Source organism: Taudactylus pleione, unplaced genomic scaffold (assembly GCF_031769625.1).
Source record: "Taudactylus pleione unplaced genomic scaffold, aTauple2 ptg000085l, whole genome shotgun sequence".
NCBI lineage: Eukaryota > Metazoa > Chordata > Amphibia > Anura > Myobatrachidae > Taudactylus > Taudactylus pleione.
In genome coordinates, this window is record NW_028284487.1 from 9736881 (window position 1) to 9757750 (window position 20870).

Genomic DNA, 20870 nt, shown 5'->3' on the forward strand with positions numbered 1-20870 from the left:
AAACTTTGAAAATTAAACTTTAAGGAAAATGGACAAAGTTAGGTCCCACCTAGATTTGAACTTGGATCACTGGATTCAAAGTCCAGAGTGCTCACCATTACACCATAGAACCCTTTATTATAGAATCTTCCTCTACTCAATATAGCTGATCTTTGAAATACTGAATGTTCTCCTGTTTTAGGTACATTTGGCATTTTTGTGTTTGCTGATGCTTTTATGTATGGCCGGTTTGCTCAGTTGGTTAGAGCGTGGAACTAATAACACCAAGGTAATGGGTTCGATCCACATATAGGCCATTTGCTTTTTCTTGTTGTCCTACAAGAAATGCCAAGAAGGGATTTAATCCAGCGACAAAGTGCATGAAGACTGGGATCAATACAAGGCATTGGCTAAAGTTAGCAGCCCTTGAAACTTGCTAGAGAACATCATAGACACATACAAAACAGAGAATTTTTAAATCCATGTTAGGAATAAACAAAAATTTCATCCTTTGGCTGATGCAGCATTTCTCTATATGGCATACAGAGAAAACTTTTTCTCAAATATTGCAATATGGCAAATCTAAGAAAAGCAAAGGCAACTTAATCAATCAGGACTTTTTTTGGTGATTGAATCTACTGGGGACTAGGTTTTAAGAAGAGAAGAAGACCAGACCTTTACTCTAATTAGTGCACACTGAAGAAGTAACTTCTAAAAACCAGAATATCTAAAAACCATAGCACAAGTGATGGATTACTGCATTCTTTTTGCAAATTTTATTATTTCCAAATGTTTGACAAACATCTCTCCAGTTGAAAACTGATTTGAAACAGTTTCAAAATTAGTTTGGAGTAAAGAAAGCAATGAAGTTGATGGGATTATAGAAAGTTTCAATATAGATAAGCTATCATAAAACTTTGAAAATTAAACTTTAAGGAAAATGGACAAAGTTAGGTCCCACCTAGATTTGAACTTGGATCACTGGATTCAAAGTCCAGAGTGCTCACCATTACACCATAGAACCCTTTATTATAGAATCTTCCTCTACTCAATATAGCTGATCTTTGAAATACTGAATGTTCTCCTGTTTTAGGTACATTTGGCATTTTTGTGTTTGCTGATGCTTTTATGTATGGCCGGTTTGCTCAGTTGGTTAGAGCGTGGAACTAATAACACCAAGGTAACGGGTTCGATCCACATATAGGCCATTTGCTTTTTCTTGTTGTCCTACAAGAAATGCCAAGAAGGGATTTAATCCAGCGACAAAGTGCATGAAGACTGGGATCAATACAAGGCATTGGCTAAAGTTAGCAGCCCTTGAAACTTGCTAGAGAACATCATAGACACATACAAAACAGAGAATTTTTAAATCCATGTTAGGAATAATCAAAAATGTCATCCTTTGGCTGATGCAGCATTTCTCTCTATGGCATACAGAGAAAACTTTTTCTCAAATATTGCAATATGGCAAATCTAAGAAATGCAAAGACAACTTAATCAATCAGGACTTTTTTTGGTGATTGAATCTACTGGGGACTAGGTTTTAAGAAGAGAAGAAGACCAGACCTTTACTCTAATTAGTGCACACTGAAGAAGTAACTTCTAAAAACCAGAATATCTAAAAACCATAGCTCAAGTGATGGATTACTGCATTCTTTTTGCAAATTTTATTATTTCCAAATGTTTGACAAACATCTCTCCAGTTGAAAACTGATTTGAAACAGTTTCAAAATTAGTTTGGAGTAAAGAAAGCACTGAAGTTGATGGGATTATAGAAAGTTTCAATATAGATAAGCTATCATAAAACTTTGAAAATTAAACTTTAAGGAAAATGAACAAAGTTAGGTCCCACCGAGATTTGAATTCGGATCACTGGACTCAAAGTCCAGAGTGCTCACCATTACACCATAGAAGCCTTTATTATACAATCTTCCTCTACTCAATATAGCTGATCTTTGAAATACTGAATGTTCTCCTGTTTTAGGTACATTTGGCATTTTTGTGTTTGCTGATGCTTTTATGTATGGCTGGTTCACTCAGTTGGTTAGCGCGTGGAGATAATAATGCCAAGGTCATGGGTTTGATCCACATATAGGCCATGTGCTTTTACTTGTTGTCCTACAAGAAATGCCAAGAAAGGATTTTATCCAGCAACAAAGTGCATGAAGAGTGGGATCAACACATGGCATTGGCTAGAGTTAGCAGCCCTTGAAACTTGCTAGAGAACATCATAGACACATACAAAACAGAGAATTTTTAAATCCATGTTAGGAATAAACAAAAATGTCATCCTTTGGCTGATGCAGCATTTCTCTATATGGCATACAGAGAAAACTTTTTCTCAAATATTGCAATATGGCAAATCTAAGAAATGCAAAGGCAACTTAATCAATCAGGACATTTTTTGGTGATTGAATCTACTGGGGACTAGGTTTTAAGAAGAGAAGAAGACCAGACCTTTACTCTAATTAGTGCACACTGAAGAAGTAACTTCTAAAAACCAGAATATCTAAAAACCATAGCACAAGTGATGGATTACTGCATTCTTTTTGCAAATTTTATTATTTCCAAATGTTTGACAAACATCTCTTCAGTTGAAAACTGATTTGAAACAGTTTCAAAATTAGTTTGGAGTAAAGAAAGCAATGAAGTTGATGGGATTATAGAAAGTTTCAATATAGATAAGCTATCATAAAACTTTGAAAATTAAACTTTAAGGAAAATTAACAAAGTTAGCTCTCACCGAGATTTGAACTCGGATCACTGGACTCAAAGTCCAGAGTGCTCACCATTACACCATAGAACCCTTTATTATAGAATCTTCCTCTACTCAATATAGCTGATCTTTGAAATACTGAATGTTCTCCTGTTTTAGGTACATTTGGCATTTTTGTGTTTGCTGATGCTTTAATTTATGGCTGGTTCACTCAGTTGGTTAGCGCGTGGAGATAATAATGCCAAGGTCAGGGGTTTGATCCACATATAGGCCATGTGCTTTTACTTGTTGTCCTACAAGAAATGCCAAGAAAGGATTTTATCCAGCAACAAAGTGCATGAAGAGTGGGATCAACACATGACATTGGCTAGAGTTAGCAGCCCTTGAAACTTGCTAGAGAACATCATAGACACATACAAAACAGAGAATTTTTAAATCCATGTTAGGAATAAACAAAAATGTCATCCTTTGGCTGATGCAGCATTTCTCTATATGGCATACAGAGAAAACTTTTTCTCAAATATAGCAATATGGCAAATCTAAGAAATGCAAAGGCAACTTAATCAATCAGGACTTTTTTTGGTGATTGAATCTACTGGGGACTAGGTTTTAAGAAGAGAAGAAGACCAGACCTTTACTCTAATTAGTGCACACTGAAGAAGTAACTTCTAAAAACCAGAATATCTAAAAACCATAGCACAAGTGATGGATTACTGCATTCTTATTGCAACTTTTCTTATTTCCAAATGTTTGACAAATATCTCTCCAGTTGAAAACTGATTTGAAACAGTTTCAAAATTAGTTTGGAGTAAAGAAACCACTGAAGTTGATGGGATTTATAGAAAGTTTCAATATAGATAAGCTATCATAAAACTTTGAAAATTAAACTTTAAGGAAAATGAACAAAGTTATGTCCCACTGAGATTTGAACTCGGATCACTGGATTCAAAGTCCACAGTGCTCACCATTACACCATAGAACCCTTTATTATAGAATCTTCCTCTACTCAATATAGCTGATCTTTGAAATACTGAATGTTCTCCTGTTTTAGGTACATTTGGCATTTTTGTGTTTGCTGATGCTTTTATGTATGGCGGGTTTGCTCAGTTGGTTAGAGTGTGGAGCTAATAACGCCAAGGTCACGGGTTTGATCCCCATATAAGCCATGTGCTTTTTCTTGTTATCCTACAAGAAATGCCAAGAAAGTATTTTATCCAGCAACAAAGTGCATGAAGAGTGGGATCAACACATGGCATTGGCTAGAGTTAGCAGCCCTTGAAACTTGCTAGAGAACATCATAGACACATACAAAACAGAGAATTTTTAAATCCATGTTAGGAATAAACAAAAATGTCATCCTTTGGCTGATGCAGCATTTCTCTATATGGCATACAGAGAAAACTTTTTCTCAAATATTGCAATATGGCAAATCTACGAAATGCAAAGGCAACTTAATCAATCAGGACTTTTTTTGGTGATTGAATCTACTGGGGACTAGGTTTTAAGAAGAGAAGAAGACCAGACCTTTACTCTAATTAGTGCACACTGAAGAAGTAACTTCTAAAAACCAGAATATCTAAAAACCATAGCACAAGTGATGGATTACTGCATTCTTTTTGCAAATTTTCTTATTTCCAAATGTTTGACAAACATCTCTCCAGTTGAACACTGATTTGGAACAGTTTAATAATTAGTTTGGAGTAAAGAAACCACTGAAGTTGATGGGATTATAGAAAGTTTCAATATAGATAAGCTATCCTAAAACTTTGAAAATTAAACTTTAAGGAAAATGAACAAAGTTAGGTCCCACCGAGATATGAACTTGGATCACTGGATTCAAAGTCCAGAGTGCTCACCATTACACCATAGAACCCTTTATTATAGAATCTTCCTCTACTCAATATAGCTGATCTTTGAAATACTGAATGTTCTCCTGTTTTAGGTACATTTGGCATTTTTGTGTTTGCTGATGCTTTTATGTATGGCGGGTTTGCTCAGTTGGTTAGAGTGTGGAGCTAATAACGCCAAGGTCACGGGTTCGATCCCCATATAGGCCATGTGCTTTTTCTTGTTGTCCTACAAGAAATGCCAAGAAGGGATTTTATCCAGCGACAAAGTGCATGAAGACTGGGATGAACACATGGCATTGGCTAGAGTTAGCAGCCCTTGAAACTTGCTAGAGAACATCATAAACACATACAAAACAGAGAATTTTTAAATCCATGTTAGGAATAAACAAAAATGTCATCCTTTGGCTGATGTAGCATTTCTCTATATGGCATACAGAGAAAACTTTTTCTCAAATATTGCAATATGGCAAATCTAAGAAATGCAAAGGCAACTTAATCAATCAGGACTTTTTTTGGTGATTGAATCTACTGGGGACTAGGTTTTAAGAAGAGAAGAAGACCAGACCTTTACTCTAATTAGTGCACACTGAAGAAGTAACTTCTAAAAACCAGAATATCTAAAAACCATAGCACAAGTGATGGATTACTGCATTCTTTTTGCAAATTTTATTATTTCCAAATGTTTGACAAACATCTCTTCAGTTGAAAACTGATTTGAAACAGTTTCAAAATTAGTTTGGAGTAAAGAAAGCAATGAAGTTGATGGGATTATAGAAAGTTTCAATATAGATAAGCTATCATAAAACTTTGAAAATTAAACTTTAAGGAAAATTAACAAAGTTAGCTCTCACCGAGATTTGAACTCGGATCACTGGACTCAAAGTCCAGAGTGCTCACCATTACACCATAGAACCCTTTATTATAGAATCTTCCTCTACTCAATATAGCTGATCTTTGAAATACTGAATGTTCTCCTGTTTTAGGTACATTTGGCATTTTTGTGTTTGCTGATGCTTTAATTTATGGCTGGTTCACTCAGTTGGTTAGCGCGTGGAGATAATAATGCCAAGGTCAGGGGTTTGATCCACATATAGGCCATGTGCTTTTACTTGTTGTCCTACAAGAAATGCCAAGAAAGGATTTTATCCAGCAACAAAGTGCATGAAGAGTGGGATCAACACATGACATTGGCTAGAGTTAGCAGCCCTTGAAACTTGCTAGAGAACATCATAGACACATACAAAACAGAGAATTTTTAAATCCATGTTAGGAATAAACAAAAATGTCATCCTTTGGCTGATGCAGCATTTCTCTATATGGCATACAGAGAAAACTTTTTCTCAAATATAGCAATATGGCAAATCTAAGAAATGCAAAGGCAACTTAATCAATCAGGACTTTTTTTGGTGATTGAATCTACTGGGGACTAGGTTTTAAGAAGAGAAGAAGACCAGACCTTTACTCTAATTAGTGCACACTGAAGAAGTAACTTCTAAAAACCAGAATATCTAAAAACCATAGCACAAGTGATGGATTACTGCATTCTTATTGCAACTTTTCTTATTTCCAAATGTTTGACAAATATCTCTCCAGTTGAAAACTGATTTGAAACAGTTTCAAAATTAGTTTGGAGTAAAGAAACCACTGAAGTTGATGGGATTTATAGAAAGTTTCAATATAGATAAGCTATCATAAAACTTTGAAAATTAAACTTTAAGGAAAATGAACAAAGTTATGTCCCACTGAGATTTGAACTCGGATCACTGGATTCAAAGTCCACAGTGCTCACCATTACACCATAGAACCCTTTATTATAGAATCTTCCTCTACTCAATATAGCTGATCTTTGAAATACTGAATGTTCTCCTGTTTTAGGTACATTTGGCATTTTTGTGTTTGCTGATGCTTTTATGTATGGCGGGTTTGCTCAGTTGGTTAGAGTGTGGAGCTAATAACGCCAAGGTCACGGGTTTGATCCCCATATAAGCCATGTGCTTTTTCTTGTTATCCTACAAGAAATGCCAAGAAAGTATTTTATCCAGCAACAAAGTGCATGAAGAGTGGGATCAACACATGGCATTGGCTAGAGTTAGCAGCCCTTGAAACTTGCTAGAGAACATCATAGACACATACAAAACAGAGAATTTTTAAATCCATGTTAGGAATAAACAAAAATGTCATCCTTTGGCTGATGCAGCATTTCTCTATATGGCATACAGAGAAAACTTTTTCTCAAATATTGCAATATGGCAAATCTACGAAATGCAAAGGCAACTTAATCAATCAGGACTTTTTTTGGTGATTGAATCTACTGGGGACTAGGTTTTAAGAAGAGAAGAAGACCAGACCTTTACTCTAATTAGTGCACACTGAAGAAGTAACTTCTAAAAACCAGAATATCTAAAAACCATAGCACAAGTGATGGATTACTGCATTCTTTTTGCAAATTTTCTTATTTCCAAATGTTTGACAAACATCTCTCCAGTTGAACACTGATTTGGAACAGTTTAATAATTAGTTTGGAGTAAAGAAACCACTGAAGTTGATGGGATTATAGAAAGTTTCAATATAGATAAGCTATCCTAAAACTTTGAAAATTAAACTTTAAGGAAAATGAACAAAGTTAGGTCCCACCGAGATATGAACTTGGATCACTGGATTCAAAGTCCAGAGTGCTCACCATTACACCATAGAACCCTTTATTATAGAATCTTCCTCTACTCAATATAGCTGATCTTTGAAATACTGAATGTTCTCCTGTTTTAGGTACATTTGGCATTTTTGTGTTTGCTGATGCTTTTATGTATGGCGGGTTTGCTCAGTTGGTTAGAGTGTGGAGCTAATAACGCCAAGGTCACGGGTTCGATCCCCATATAGGCCATGTGCTTTTTCTTGTTGTCCTACAAGAAATGCCAAGAAGGGATTTTATCCAGCGACAAAGTGCATGAAGACTGGGATGAACACATGGCATTGGCTAGAGTTAGCAGCCCTTGAAACTTGCTAGAGAACATCATAAACACATACAAAACAGAGAATTTTTAAATCCATGTTAGGAATAAACAAAAATGTCATCCTTTGGCTGATGCAGCATTTCTCTATATGGCATACAGAGAAAACTTTTTCTCAAATATTGCAATATGGCAAATCTAAGAAATGCAAAGGCAACTTAATCAATCAGGACTTTTTTTGGTGATTGAATCTACTGGGGACTAGGTTTTAAGAAGAGAAGAAGACCAGACCTTTACTCTAATTAGTGCACACTGAAGAAGTAACTTCTAAAAACCAGAATATCTAAAAACCATAGCACAAGTGATGGATTACTGCATTCTTTTTGCAATTTTTATTATTTCCAAATGTTTGACAAACATCTCTCCAGTTGAAAACTGATTTGAAACAGTTTAAAAATTAGTTTGGAGTAAAGAAACCACTGAAGTTGATGGGATTATAGAAAGTTTCAATATAGATAAGCTATCATAAAACTTTGAAAATTAAACTTTAAGGAAAATGAACAAAGTTAGGTCCCACCGAGATTTGAACTCAGATCACTGGATTCAAAGTCCAGAGTGCTCACCATTACACCATAGAACCCTTTATTATAGAATCTTCCTCTACTCAATATAGCTGATCTTTGAAATACTGAATGTTCTCCTGTTTTAGGTACATTTGGCATTTTTGTGTTTGCTGATGCTTTTATGTATGGCCGGTTTGCTCAGTTGGTTAGAGCGTGGAGCTAATAACGCCAAGGTCACGGGTTCGATCCACATATAGGCCATTTGCTTTTTCTTGTTGTCCTACAAGAAATGCCAAGAAAGGATTTTATCCAGCAACAAAGTGCATGAAGAGTGGGATCAACACATGGCATTGGCTAGAGTTAGCAGCCCTTGAAACTTGCTAGAGAACATCATAGACACATACAAAACAGAGAATTTTTAAATCCATGTTAGGAATAAACAAAAATTTAATCCTTTGGCTGATGCAGCATTTCTCTCTATGGCATACAGAGAAAACTTTTTCTCAAATATTGCAATATGGCAAATCTAAGAAATGCAAAGACAACTTAATCAATCAGGACTTTTTTTGGTGATTGAATCTACTGGGGACTAGGTTTTAAGAAGAGAAGAAGACCAGACCTTTACTCTAATTAGTGCACACTGAAGAAGTAACTTCTAAAAACCAGAATATCTAAAAACCATAGCTCAAGTGATGGATTACTGCATTCTTTTTGCAAATTTTATTATTTCCAAATGTTTGACAAACATCTCTCCAGTTGAAAACTGATTTGAAACAGTTTCAAAATTAGTTTGGAGTAAAGAAAGCACTGAAGTTGATGGGATTATAGAAAGTTTCAATATAGATAAGCTATCATAAAACTTTGAAAATTAAACTTTAAGGAAAATGAACAAAGTTAGGTCCCACCGAGATTTGAATTCAGATCACTGGACTCAAAGTCCAGAGTGCTCACCATTACACCATAGAAGCCTTTATTATACAATCTTCCTCTACTCAATATAGCTGATCTTTGAAATACTGAATGTTCTCCTGTTTTAGGTACATTTGGCATTTTTGTGTTTGCTGATGCTTTTATGTGTGGCTGGTTCACTCAGTTGGTTAGCGCGTGGAGATAATAATGCCAAGGTCATGGGTTTGATCCACATATAGGCCATGTGCTTTTACTTGTTGTCCTACAAGAAATGCCAAGAAAGGATTTTATCCAGCAACAAAGTGCATGAAGACTGGGATCAACACATGGCATTGGCTAGAGTTAGCAGCCCTTGAAACTTGCTAGAGAACATCATAGACACATAGAAAACAGAGAATTTTTAAATCCATGTTAGGAATAAACAAAAATGTCATCCTTTGGCTGATGCAGCATTTCTCTCTATGGCATAAAGAGAAAACTTTTTCTCAAATATTGCAATATGGCAAATCTAAGAAATGCAAAGACAACTTAATCAATCAGGACTTTTTTTGGTGATTGAATCTACTGGGGACTAGGTTTTAAGAAGAGAAGAAGACCAGACCTTTACTCTAATTAGTGCACACTGAAGAAGTAACTTCTAAAAACCAGAATATCTAAAAACCATAGCTCAAGTGATGGATTACTGCATTCTTTTTGCAAATTTTATTATTTCCAAATGTTTGACAAACATCTCTCCAGTTGAAAACTGATTTGAAACAGTTTCAAAATTAGTTTGGAGTAAAGAAAGCACTGAAGTTGATGGGATTATAGAAAGTTTCACTATATATAAGCTATCATAAAACTTTGAAAATTAAACTTTAAGGAAAATGAACAAAGTTAGGTCCCACCGAGATTTGAACTCGGATCACTGGACTCAAAGTCCAGAGTGCTCACCATTACACCATAGAACCCTTTATTATAGAATCTTCCTCTACTCAATATAGCTGATCTTTGAAATACTGAATGTTCTCCTGTTTTAGGTACATTTGGCATTTTTGTGTTTGCTGATGCTTTTATGTATGGCTGGTTCACTCAGTTGGTTAGAGCGTGGAACTAATAATGCCAAGGTCACGGGTTTGATCCCCATATAGGCCATGTGCTTTTACTTGTTGTCCTACAAGAAATGCCAAGAAAGGATTTTATCCAGCAACAAAGTGCATGAAGACTGCGATCAACACATGGCATTGGCTAGAGTTAGCAGCCCTTGAAACTTGCTAGAGAACTTCATAGACACATACAAAACAGAGAATTTTTAAATCCATGTTAGGAATAAACAAAAATGTCATCCTTTGGCTGATGCAGCATTTCTCTATATGGCATACAGAGAAAACTTTTTCTCAAATATAGCAATATGGCAAATCTAAGAAATGCAAAGGCAACTTAATCAATCAGGACATTTTTTTGGTGATTGAATCTACTGGGGACTAAGTTTTAAGATGAGAAGAAGACCAGACCTTTACTCTAATTAGTGCACACTGAAGAAGTAAATTCTAAAAACCAGAATATCTAAAAACCATAGCACAAGTGATGGATTACTGCATTCTTTTTGCAAATTTTATTATTTCCAAATGTTTGACAAACATCTCTTCAGTTGAAAACTGATTTGAAACAGTTTCAAAATTAGTTTGGAGTAAAGAAAGCACTGAAGTTGATGGGATTATAGAAAGTTTCAATATAGATAAGCTATCATAAAACTTTGAAAATTAAACTTTAAGGAAAATGAACAAAGTTAGGTCCCACCGAGATTTGAACTCGGATCACTGGACTCAAAGTCCAGAGTGCTCACCATTACACCATAGAACCCTTCATTATAGAATCTTCCTCTACTCAATATAGCTGATCTTTGAAATACTGAATGTTCTCGTGTTTTAGGTACATTTGGCATTTTTGTGTTTGTTGATGCTTTTATGTATGGCTGGTTCACTCAGTTGGTTAGAGCGTGGAGCTAATAATGCCAAGGTCACGGGTTTGATCCCCATATAGTCCATGTGCTTTTACTTGTTGTCCTACAAGAAATGCCAAGAAAGGATTTTATCCAGCAACAAAGTGCATGAAGACTGCGATCAACACATGGCATTGGCTAGAGTTAGCAGCCCTTGAAACTTGCTAGAGAACTTCATAGACACATACAAAACAGAGAATTTTTAAATCAATGTTAGGAATAAACAAAAATGTCATCCTTTGGCTGATGCAGCATTTCTCTATATGGCATACAGAGAAAACTTTTTCTCAAATATAGCAATATGGCAAATCTAAGAAATGCAAAGGCAACTTAATCAATCAGGACATTTTTTTGGTGATTGAATCTACTGGGGACTAAGTTTTAAGATGAGAAGAAGACCAGACCTTTACTCTAATTAGTGCACACTGAAGAAGTAAATTCTAAAAACCAGAATATCTAAAAACCATAGCACAAGTGATGGATTACTGCATTCTTTTTGCAAATTTTATTATTTCCAAATGTTTGACAAACATCTCTTCAGTTGAAAACTGATTTGAAACAGTTTCAAAATTAGTTTGGAGTAAAGAAAGCACTGAAGTTGATGGGATTATAGAAAGTTTCAATATAGATAAGCTATCATAAAACTTTGAAAATTAAACTTTAAGGAAAATGAACAAAGTTAGGTCCCACCGAGATTTGAACTCGGATCACTGGACTCAAAGTCCAGAGAGCTCACCATTACACCATAGAACCCTTTATTATAGAATCTTCCTCTACTCAATATAGCTGATCTTTGAAATACTGAATGTTCTCCTGTTTTAGGTACATTTGGCATTTTTGTGTTTGCTGATGCTTTTATGTATGGCTGGTTCACTCAGTTGGTTAGAGCGTGGAGCTAATAATGCCAAGGTCATGGGTTTGATCCCCATATAGGCCATGTGCTTTTACTTGTTGTCCTACAAGAAATGCCAAGAAAGGATTTTATCCAGCAACAAAGTGCATGAAGAGTGGGATCAACACATGGCATTGGCTAGAGTTAGCAGCCCTTGAAACTTGCTAGAGAACATCATAGACACATACAAAACAGAGAATTTTTAAATCCATGTTAGGAATAAACAAAAATGTCATCCTTTGGCTGATGCAGCATTTCTCTATATGGCATACAGAGAAAACTTTTTCTCAAATATAGCAATATGGCAAATCTAAGAAATGCAAAGGCAACTTAATCAATCAGGACTTTTTTTGGTGATTGAATCTACTGGGGACTAGGTTTTAAGAAGAGAAGAAGACCAGACCTTTACTCTAATTAGTGCACACTGAAGAAGTAACTTCTAAAAACCAGAATATCTAAAAACCATAGCACAAGTGATGGATTACTGCATTCTTTTTGCAAATTTTATTATTTCCAAATGTTTGACAAACATCTCTTCAGTTGAAAACTGATTTGAAACAGTTTCAAAATTAGTTTGGAGTAAAGAAAGCAATGAAGTTGATGGGATTATAGAAAGTTTCAATATAGATAAGCTATCATAAAACTTTGAAAATTAAACTTTAAGGAAAATGGACAAAGTTAGGTCCCACCAAGATTTGAACTTGGATCACTGGATTCAAAGTCCAGAGTGCTCACCATTACACCATAGAACCCTTTATTATAGAATCTTCCTCTACTCAATATAGCTGATCTTTGAAATACTGAATGTTCTCCTGTTTTAGGTACATTTGGCATTTTTGTGTTTGCTGATGCTTTTATGTGTGGCTGGTTTGCTCAGTTGGTTAGAGCGTCGAGCTAATAATGCCAAGGTCACGGGTTTGATCCCCATATAAGCCATGTGCTTTTTCTTGTTATCCTACAAGAAATGCCAAGAAAGGATTTTATCCAGCAACAAAGTGCATGAAGACTGGGATCAACACATGGCATTGGCTAGAGTTAGCAGCCCTTGAAACTTGCTAGAGAACATCATAGACACATACAAAACAGAGAATTTTTAAATCCATGTTAGGAATAAACAAAAATGTCATCCTTTGGCTGATGCAGCATTTCTCTCTATGGCATACAGAGAAAACTTTTTCTCAAATATTGCAATATGGCAAATCTAAGAAATGCAAAGACAACTTAATCAATCAGGACTTTTTTTGGTGATTGAATCTACTGGGGACTAGGTTTTAAGAAGAGAAGAAGACCAGACTTTAACTCTAATTAGTGCACACTGAAGAAGTAACTTCTAAAAACCAGAATATCTAAAAACCGTTGCACAAGTGATGGATTACTGCATTCTTATTGCAACTTTTCTTATTTCCAAATGTTTGACAAACATCTCTCCGGTTGAAAACTGATTTGAAACAGTTTCAAAATTAGTTTGGAGGAAAGAAACCACTGAAGTTGATGTGATTTATAGAAAGTTTCAATATAGATAAGCTATCTTAAAACTTTGAAAATTAAACTTTAAGGAAAATGAACAAAGTTAGGTCCCCCCGAGATTTGAACTCGGATCACTGGATTCAAAGTCCAGAGTGCTCACCATTACACCATAGAACCCTTTATTATAAAATCATCCTCTACTCAATATAGCTGATCTTTGAAATACTGAATGTTCTCCTGTTTTAGGTACATTTGGCATTTTTGTGTTTGCTGATGCTTTTATGTATGGCTGGTTCACTCAGTTGGTTAGAGCGTGGAGCTAATAATGCCAAGGTCACGGGTTTGATCCCCATATAAGCCATGTGCTTTTTCTTGTTATCCTACAAGAAATGCCAAGAAAGGATTTTATCCAGCAACAAAGTTCATGAAGAGTGGAATCAACACATGGCATTGGCTAGAGTTAGCAGCCCTTGAAACTTGCTAGAGAACATCATAGACACATACAAAACAGAGAATTTTTAAATCCATGTTAGGAATAAACAAAAATGTCATCCTTTGGCTGATGCAGCATTTCTCTATATGGCATACAGAGAAAACTTTTTCTCAAATATTGCAATATGGCAAATCTAAGAAATGCAAAGGCAACTTAATCAATCAGGACTTTTTTTGGTGATTGAATCTACAGGGGTCTAGGTTTTAAGAAGAGAAGAAGACCAGACCTTTACTCTAATTAGTGCACACTGAAGAAGTAACTTCTAAAAACCAGAATATCTAAAAACCATAGCACAAGTGATGGATTACTGCATTCTTTTTGCAAATTTTATTATTTCCAAATGTTTGACAAACATCTCTCCAGTTGAAAACTGATTTGAAACAGTTTCAAAATTAGTTTGGAGTAAAGAAACCACTGAAGTTGATGGGATTATAGAAAGTTTCAATATAGATAAGCTATCATAAAACTTTGAAAATTAAACTTTAAGGAAAATGAACAAAGTTAGGTCCCACCAAGATTTGAACTCGGATCACTTGATTCAAAGTCCAGAGTGCTCACCGTTACACCATAGAACCCTTTATTATAGAATCTTCCTCTACTCAATATAGCTGATCTTTGAAATACTGAATGTTCTCCTGTTTTAGGTACATTTGGCATTTTTGTGTTTGCTGATGCTTTTATGTATGGCTGGTTCACTCAGTTGGTTAGAGCGTGGAGATTATAATGCCAAGGTCACGGGTTTGATCCACATATAGGCCATGTGCTTTTACTTGTTGTCCTACAAGAAATGCCAAGAAAGGATTTTATCCAGCAACAAAGTGCATGAAGACTGGGATCAACACATGGCATTGGCTAGAGTTAGCAGCCCTTGAAACTTGCTAGAGAACATCATAGACACATACAAAACAGAGAATTTTTAAATCCATGTTAGGAATAAACAAAAATGTCATCCTTTGGCTGATGCAGCATTTCTCTATATGGCATACAGAGAAAACTTTTTCTCAAATATAGCAATATGGCAAATCTACGAAATGCAAAGGCAACTTAATCAATCAGGACTTTTTTTGGTGATTGAATCTACTGGGGACTAGGTTTTAAGAAGAGAAGAAGACCAGACCTTTACTCTAATTAGTGCACACTGAAGAAGTAACTTCTAAAAACCAGAATATCTAAAAACCATAGCACAAGTGATGGATTACTGCACTCTTATTGCAAATTTTCTTATTTCCAAATGTTTGACAATCATTTCTCCAGTTGAAAACTGATTTGAAACAGTTTCAAAATTAGTTTGGAGTAAAGAAACCACTGAAGTTGATGGGATTTATAGAAAGTTTCAATATAGATAAGCTATCATAAAACTTTGAAAATTAAACTTTAAGGAAAATGAACAAAGTTAGGTCCCACCAAGCTTTGAACTCGGATCACTGGATTCAAAGTCCAGAGTGCTCACCATTACACCATAGAACCCTTTTTTATAGAGTCTTCCTCTACTCAATATAGCTGATTTTTGAAATACTGAATGTTCTCCTGTTTTAGGTACATTTGGCATTTTTGTGTTTGCTGATGCTTTTATGTATGGCCGGTTTGCTCAGTTGGTTAGAGCGTGGAGCTAATAACGCCAAGGTCACGGGTTCGATCCCCATATAGGCTATGTGCTTTTTCTTGTTGTCCTACAAGAAATGCCAAGAAGGGATTTTATCCAGCGACAAAGTGCATGAAGACTGGGATCAACACATGGCATTGGCTAGAGTTAGCAGCCCTTGAAACTTGCTAGAGAACATCATAAACACATACAAAACAGAGAATTTTTAAATCCATGTTAGGAATAAACAAAAATGTCATCCTTTGGCTGATGCAGCATTTCTCTATATGGCATACAGAGAAAACTTTTTCTCAAATATTGCAATATGGCAAATCTAAGAAATGCAAAGACAACTTAATCAATCAGGACTTTTTTTGGTGATTGAATCTACTGGGGACTAGGTTTAAAGAAGAGAAGAAGACCAGACCTTTACTCTAATTAGTGCACACTGAAGAAGTAACTTCTAAAAACCAGAATATCTAAAAACCATAGCACATGTGATGGATTACTGCATTCTTTTTGCAAATTTTATTATTTCCAAATGTTTGACAAACATCTCTCCAGTTGAAAACTGATTTGAAACAGTTTCAAAATTAGTTTGGAGTAAAGAAACCACTGAAGTTGATGGGATTTATAGAAAGTTTCAATATAGATAAGCTATCATAAAACTTTGAAAATTAAACTTTAAGGAAAATGAACAAAGTTATGTCCCACCGAGATTTGAACTTGGATCACTGGATTCAAAGTCCAGACTGCTCACCATTACACCATAGAACCCTTTATTATAGAATCTTCCTCTACTCAATATAGCTGATCTTTGAAATACTGAATGTTCTCCTGTTTTAGGTACATTTGGCATTTTTGTGTTTGCTGATGCTTTTATGTATGGCTGGTTCACTCAGTTGGTTAGAGCGTGGAGCTAATAATGCCAAGGTCACGGGTTTGATCCCCATATAAGCCATGTGCTTTTTCTTGTTATCCTACAAGAAATGCCAAGAAAGGATTTTATCCAGCAACAAAGTGCATGAAGAGTGGGATCAACACATGGCATTGGCTAGAGTTAGCAGCCCTTGAAACTTGCTAGAGAACATCATAGACACATACAAAACAGAGAATTTTTAAATCCATGTTAGGAATAAACAAAAATGTCATCCTTTGGCTGATGCAGCATTTCTCTATATGGCATACAGAGAAAACTTTTTCTCAAATATTGCAATATGGCAAATCTAAGAAATGCAAAGGCAACTTAATCAATCAGGACTTTTTTTGGTGATTGAATCTATTGGGGACTAGGTTTTAAGAAGAGAAGAAGACCAGACCTTTACTCTAATTAGTGCACACTGAAGAAGTAACTTCTAAAAACCAGAATATCTAAAAACCATAGCACAAGTGATGGATTACTGCATTCTTTTTGCAAATTTTATTATTTCCAAATGTTTGACAAACATCTCTCCAGTTGAAAACTGATTTGAAACAGTTTAAAAATTAGTTTGGAGTAAAGAAACCACTGAAGTTGATGGGATTATAGAAAGTTTCAATATAGATAAGCTATCATAAAACTTTTAAAATTAAACTTTAAGGAAAATGAACAAAGTTAAGTCCCACTGAGATATGAACTTGGATCACTGGATTCAAAGTCCAGAGTGCTCACCATTACACCATAGAACCCTTTATTATAGAGTCTTCCTCTACTCAATATAGCTGATCTTTGAAATACTGAATGTTCTCCTGTTTTAGGTACATTTGGCATTTTTGTGTTTGCTGATGCTTTTATGTATGGCTGGTTCACTCAGTTGGTTAGAGCGTGGAGATAATAATGCCAAGGTCACGGGTTTGATCCACATATAGGCCATGTGCTTTTACTTGTTGTCCTACAAGAAATGCCAAGAAGGGATTTTATCCAGCGACAAAGTGCATGAAGACTGGGATCAACACATGGCATTGGCTAGAGTTAGCAGCCCTTGAAACTTGCTAGAGAACATCATAAACACATACAAAACAGAGAATTTTTAAATCCATGTTAGGAATAAACAAAAATGTCATCCTTTGGCTGATGCAGCATTTCTCTATATGGCATACAGAGAAAACTTTTTCTCAAATATTGCAATATGGCAAATCTAAGAAATGCAAAGGCAACTTAATCAATCAGGACTTTTTTTGGTGATTGAATCTACTGGGGACTAGGTTTTAAGAAGAGAAGAAGACCAGACCTTTACTCTAATTAGTGCACACTGAAGAAGTAACTTCTAAAAACCAGAATATCTAAAAACCATAGCACAAGTGATGGATTACTGCATTCTTTTTGCAAATTTTATTATTTCCAAATGTTTGACAAACATCTCTCCAGTTGAAAACTGATTTGAAACAGTTTAAAAATTAGTTTGGAGTAAAGAAACCACTGAAGTTGATGGGATTATAGAAAGTTTCAATATAGATAAGCTATCATAAAACTTTGAAAATTAAACTTTAAGGAAAATGAACAAAGTTAGGTCCCACAAAGCTTTGCACTCGGATCACTGGATTCAAAGTCCAGAGTGCTCACCATTACACCATAGAACCCTTTATTATAGAATCTTCAACTACTCAATATAGCTGATCTTTGAAATACTGAATGTTCTCCTGTTTTAGGTACATTTGGCATTTTTGTGTTTGCTGATGCTTTTATGTATGGCCGGTTTGCTCACTTGGTTAGAGCGTGGAGCTAATAACGCCAAGGTCACGGGCTCGATCCACATATAGGCCATTTGCTTTTTCTTGTTGTCCTACAAGAAATGCCAAGAAAGGATTTTATCCAGCAACAAAGTGCATGAAGAGTGGGATCAACACATGGCATTGGCTAGAGTTAGCAGCCCTTGAAACTTGCTAGAGAACATCATAGACACATACAAAACAGAGAATTTTTAAATCCATGTTAGGAATAAACAAAAATGTCATCCTTTGGCTGATGCAGCATTTCTCTATATGGCATACAGAGAAAACTTTTTCTCAAATATTGCAATATGGCAAATCTAAGAAAAGCAAAGGCAACTTAATCAATCAGGACTTTTTTTGGTGATTGAATCTACTGGGGACTAGGTTTTAAGAAGAGAAGAAGACCAGACCTTTACTCTAATTAGTGCACACTGATGAAGTAAATTCTAAAAACCAGAATATCTAAAAACCATAGCACAAGTGATGGATTACTGCATTCTTTTTGCAAATTTTATTATTTCCAAATGTTTGACAAACATCTCTTCAGTTGAAAACTGATTTGAAACAGTTTCAAAATTAGTTTGGAGTAAAGAAACCACTGAAGTTGATGGGATTTATAGAAAGTTTCAATATAGATAAGCTATCATAAAACTTTGAAAATTAAACTTTAAGGAAAATGAACAAAGTTAGGTCCCACCAAGCTTTGAACTCAGATCACTAGATTCAAAGTCCAGAGTGCTCACCATTACACCATAGAACCCTTTATTACAGAGTCTTCCTCTACTCAATATAGCTGATCTTTGAAATACTGAATGTTCTCCTGTTTTAGGTACATTTGGCATTTTTGTGTTTGCTGATGCTTTTATGTATGGCCGGTTTGCTCAGTTGGTTAGAGCGTGGAGCTAATAACACCAAGGTCACGGGTTCGATCCCCATATAGGCCATGTGCTTTTTCTTGTTGTCCTACAAGAAATGCCAAGAAGGGATTTTATCCAGCGACAAAGTGCATGAAGACTGGGATCAACACATGGCATTTGCTAGAATTAGCAGCCCTTGAAACTTGCTAGAGAACATCATAAACACATACAAAACAGAGAATTTTTAAATCCATGTTAGGAATAAACAAAAATGTCATCCTTTGGCTGATGCAGCATTTCTCTATATGACATACAGAGAAAACTTTTTCTCAAATATTGCAATATGGCAAATCTAAGAAATGCAAAGGCAACTTAATCAATCAGGACTTTTTTTGGTGATTGAATCTACTGGGGACTAGGTTTTAAGAAGAGAAGAAGACCAGACCTTTACTCTAATTAGTGCACACTGAAGAAGTAACTTCTAAAAACCAGAATATCTAAAAACCATAGCACAAGTGATGGATTACTGCATTCTTTTTGCAAATTTTATTATTTCCAAATGTTTGACAAACATCTCTCCAGTTGAAAACTGATTTGAAACAGTTTAAAAATTAGTTTGGAGTAAAGAAAGCACTGAAGTTGATGGGATTTATAGAAAGTTTCAATATAGATAAGCTATCATAAAACTTTGAAAATTAAACTTTAAGGAAAATGAACAAAGTTAGGTCCCACCAAGCTTTGAACTCGGATCACTGGATTCAAAGTCCAGAGTGCTCACCATTACACCATAGAACCCTTTATTATAGAGACTTCCTCTACTCAATATAGCTGATTTTGAAATACTGAATGTTCTCTTGTTTTAGGTACATTTGGCATTTTTGTGTTTGCTGATGCTTTTATGTATGGCCGGTTTGCTCAGTTGGTTAGAGCGTGGAGCTAATAACGCCAAGGTCACGGGTTCGATCCACATATAGGCCATTTGCTTTTTCTTGTTGTCCTACAAGAAATGCCAAGAAAGGATTTTATCCAGCAACAAAGTGCATGAAGACTGGGATCAACACATGGCATTGGATAGAGTTAGCAGCCCTTGAAACTTGCTAGAGAACATCATAAACACATACAAAACAGAGAATTTTTAAATCCATGTTAGGAATAAACAAAAATGTCATCCTTTGGCTGATGCAGCATTTCTCTCTATGGCATACAGAGAAAACTTTTTCTCAAATATTGCAATATGGCAAATCTAAGAAATGCAAAGACAACTTAATCAATCAGGACTTTTTTTGGTGATTGAATCTACTGGGGACTAGGTTTTAAGAAGAGAAGAAGACCAGACCTTTACTCTAATTAGTGCACACTGAAGAAGTAACTTCTAAAAACCAGAATATCTAAAAACCATAGCACAAGTGATGGATTACTGCATTCTTATTGCAACTTTTCTTATTTCCAAATGTTTGACAAACATCTCTCCAGTTGAAAACTGATTTGAAACAGTTTCAAAATTAGTTTGGAGTAAAGAAACCACTGAAGTTGATGGGATTTATAGAAAGTTTCAATATAGATAAGCTATCATAAAATTTTGAAAATTAAACTTTAAGGAAAATGAACAAAATTAAGTCCCACCAAGATTTGAACTTGGATCACTGGATTCAAAGTCCAGAGTGCTCACCATTACACCATAGAACCCTTTATTATAGAATCATCCTCTACTCAATATAGCTGATCTTTGAAATACTGAATGTTCTCCTGTTTTAGGTACATTTGGCATTTTTGTGTTTGGTGATGCTTTTATGTATGGCTGGTTTGCTCAGTTGGTTAGAGCGTGGAGCTAATAAAGCCAAGGTCATGGGTTCGATCCCCACATAGACCATGTGCTTTTTCTTGTTGTCCTACAAGAAATGCCAAGAAAGGATTTTATCCAGCGACAAAGTGCATGAAGACT

General features: G+C 35.4%; 10 non-coding genes across 10 annotated transcripts; all 10 read right to left on the reverse strand.

The window, feature by feature from the left end:
- Window positions 1-40: 40 nt before the first annotated feature.
- TRNAQ-UUG (transfer RNA glutamine (anticodon UUG)) lies at window positions 41-112 on the reverse strand. The gene has a single exon. It is a non-coding gene; the product is annotated as a tRNA-Gln (tRNA).
- Window positions 113-931: 819 nt separating this feature from the next.
- On the reverse strand, window positions 932-1003 carry TRNAQ-UUG (transfer RNA glutamine (anticodon UUG)). The gene has a single exon. It is a non-coding gene; the product is annotated as a tRNA-Gln (tRNA).
- Window positions 1004-8061: 7058 nt separating this feature from the next.
- On the reverse strand, window positions 8062-8133 carry TRNAQ-UUG (transfer RNA glutamine (anticodon UUG)). The gene has a single exon. It is a non-coding gene; the product is annotated as a tRNA-Gln (tRNA).
- A 1710-nt stretch (window positions 8134-9843) lies between these two features.
- On the reverse strand, window positions 9844-9915 carry TRNAQ-UUG (transfer RNA glutamine (anticodon UUG)). The gene has a single exon. It is a non-coding gene; the product is annotated as a tRNA-Gln (tRNA).
- Window positions 9916-10735: 820 nt separating this feature from the next.
- On the reverse strand, window positions 10736-10807 carry TRNAQ-UUG (transfer RNA glutamine (anticodon UUG)). The gene has a single exon. It is a non-coding gene; the product is annotated as a tRNA-Gln (tRNA).
- A 1711-nt stretch (window positions 10808-12518) lies between these two features.
- TRNAQ-UUG (transfer RNA glutamine (anticodon UUG)) lies at window positions 12519-12590 on the reverse strand. Its single transcript has one exon. It is a non-coding gene; the product is annotated as a tRNA-Gln (tRNA).
- An 820-nt stretch (window positions 12591-13410) lies between these two features.
- TRNAQ-UUG (transfer RNA glutamine (anticodon UUG)) lies at window positions 13411-13482 on the reverse strand. The gene has a single exon. It is a non-coding gene; the product is annotated as a tRNA-Gln (tRNA).
- A 1711-nt stretch (window positions 13483-15193) lies between these two features.
- TRNAQ-UUG (transfer RNA glutamine (anticodon UUG)) lies at window positions 15194-15265 on the reverse strand. The gene has a single exon. It is a non-coding gene; the product is annotated as a tRNA-Gln (tRNA).
- Window positions 15266-19651: 4386 nt separating this feature from the next.
- On the reverse strand, window positions 19652-19723 carry TRNAQ-UUG (transfer RNA glutamine (anticodon UUG)). Its single transcript has one exon. It is a non-coding gene; the product is annotated as a tRNA-Gln (tRNA).
- An 819-nt stretch (window positions 19724-20542) lies between these two features.
- On the reverse strand, window positions 20543-20614 carry TRNAQ-UUG (transfer RNA glutamine (anticodon UUG)). Its single transcript has one exon. It is a non-coding gene; the product is annotated as a tRNA-Gln (tRNA).
- Window positions 20615-20870: the final 256 nt, after the last annotated feature.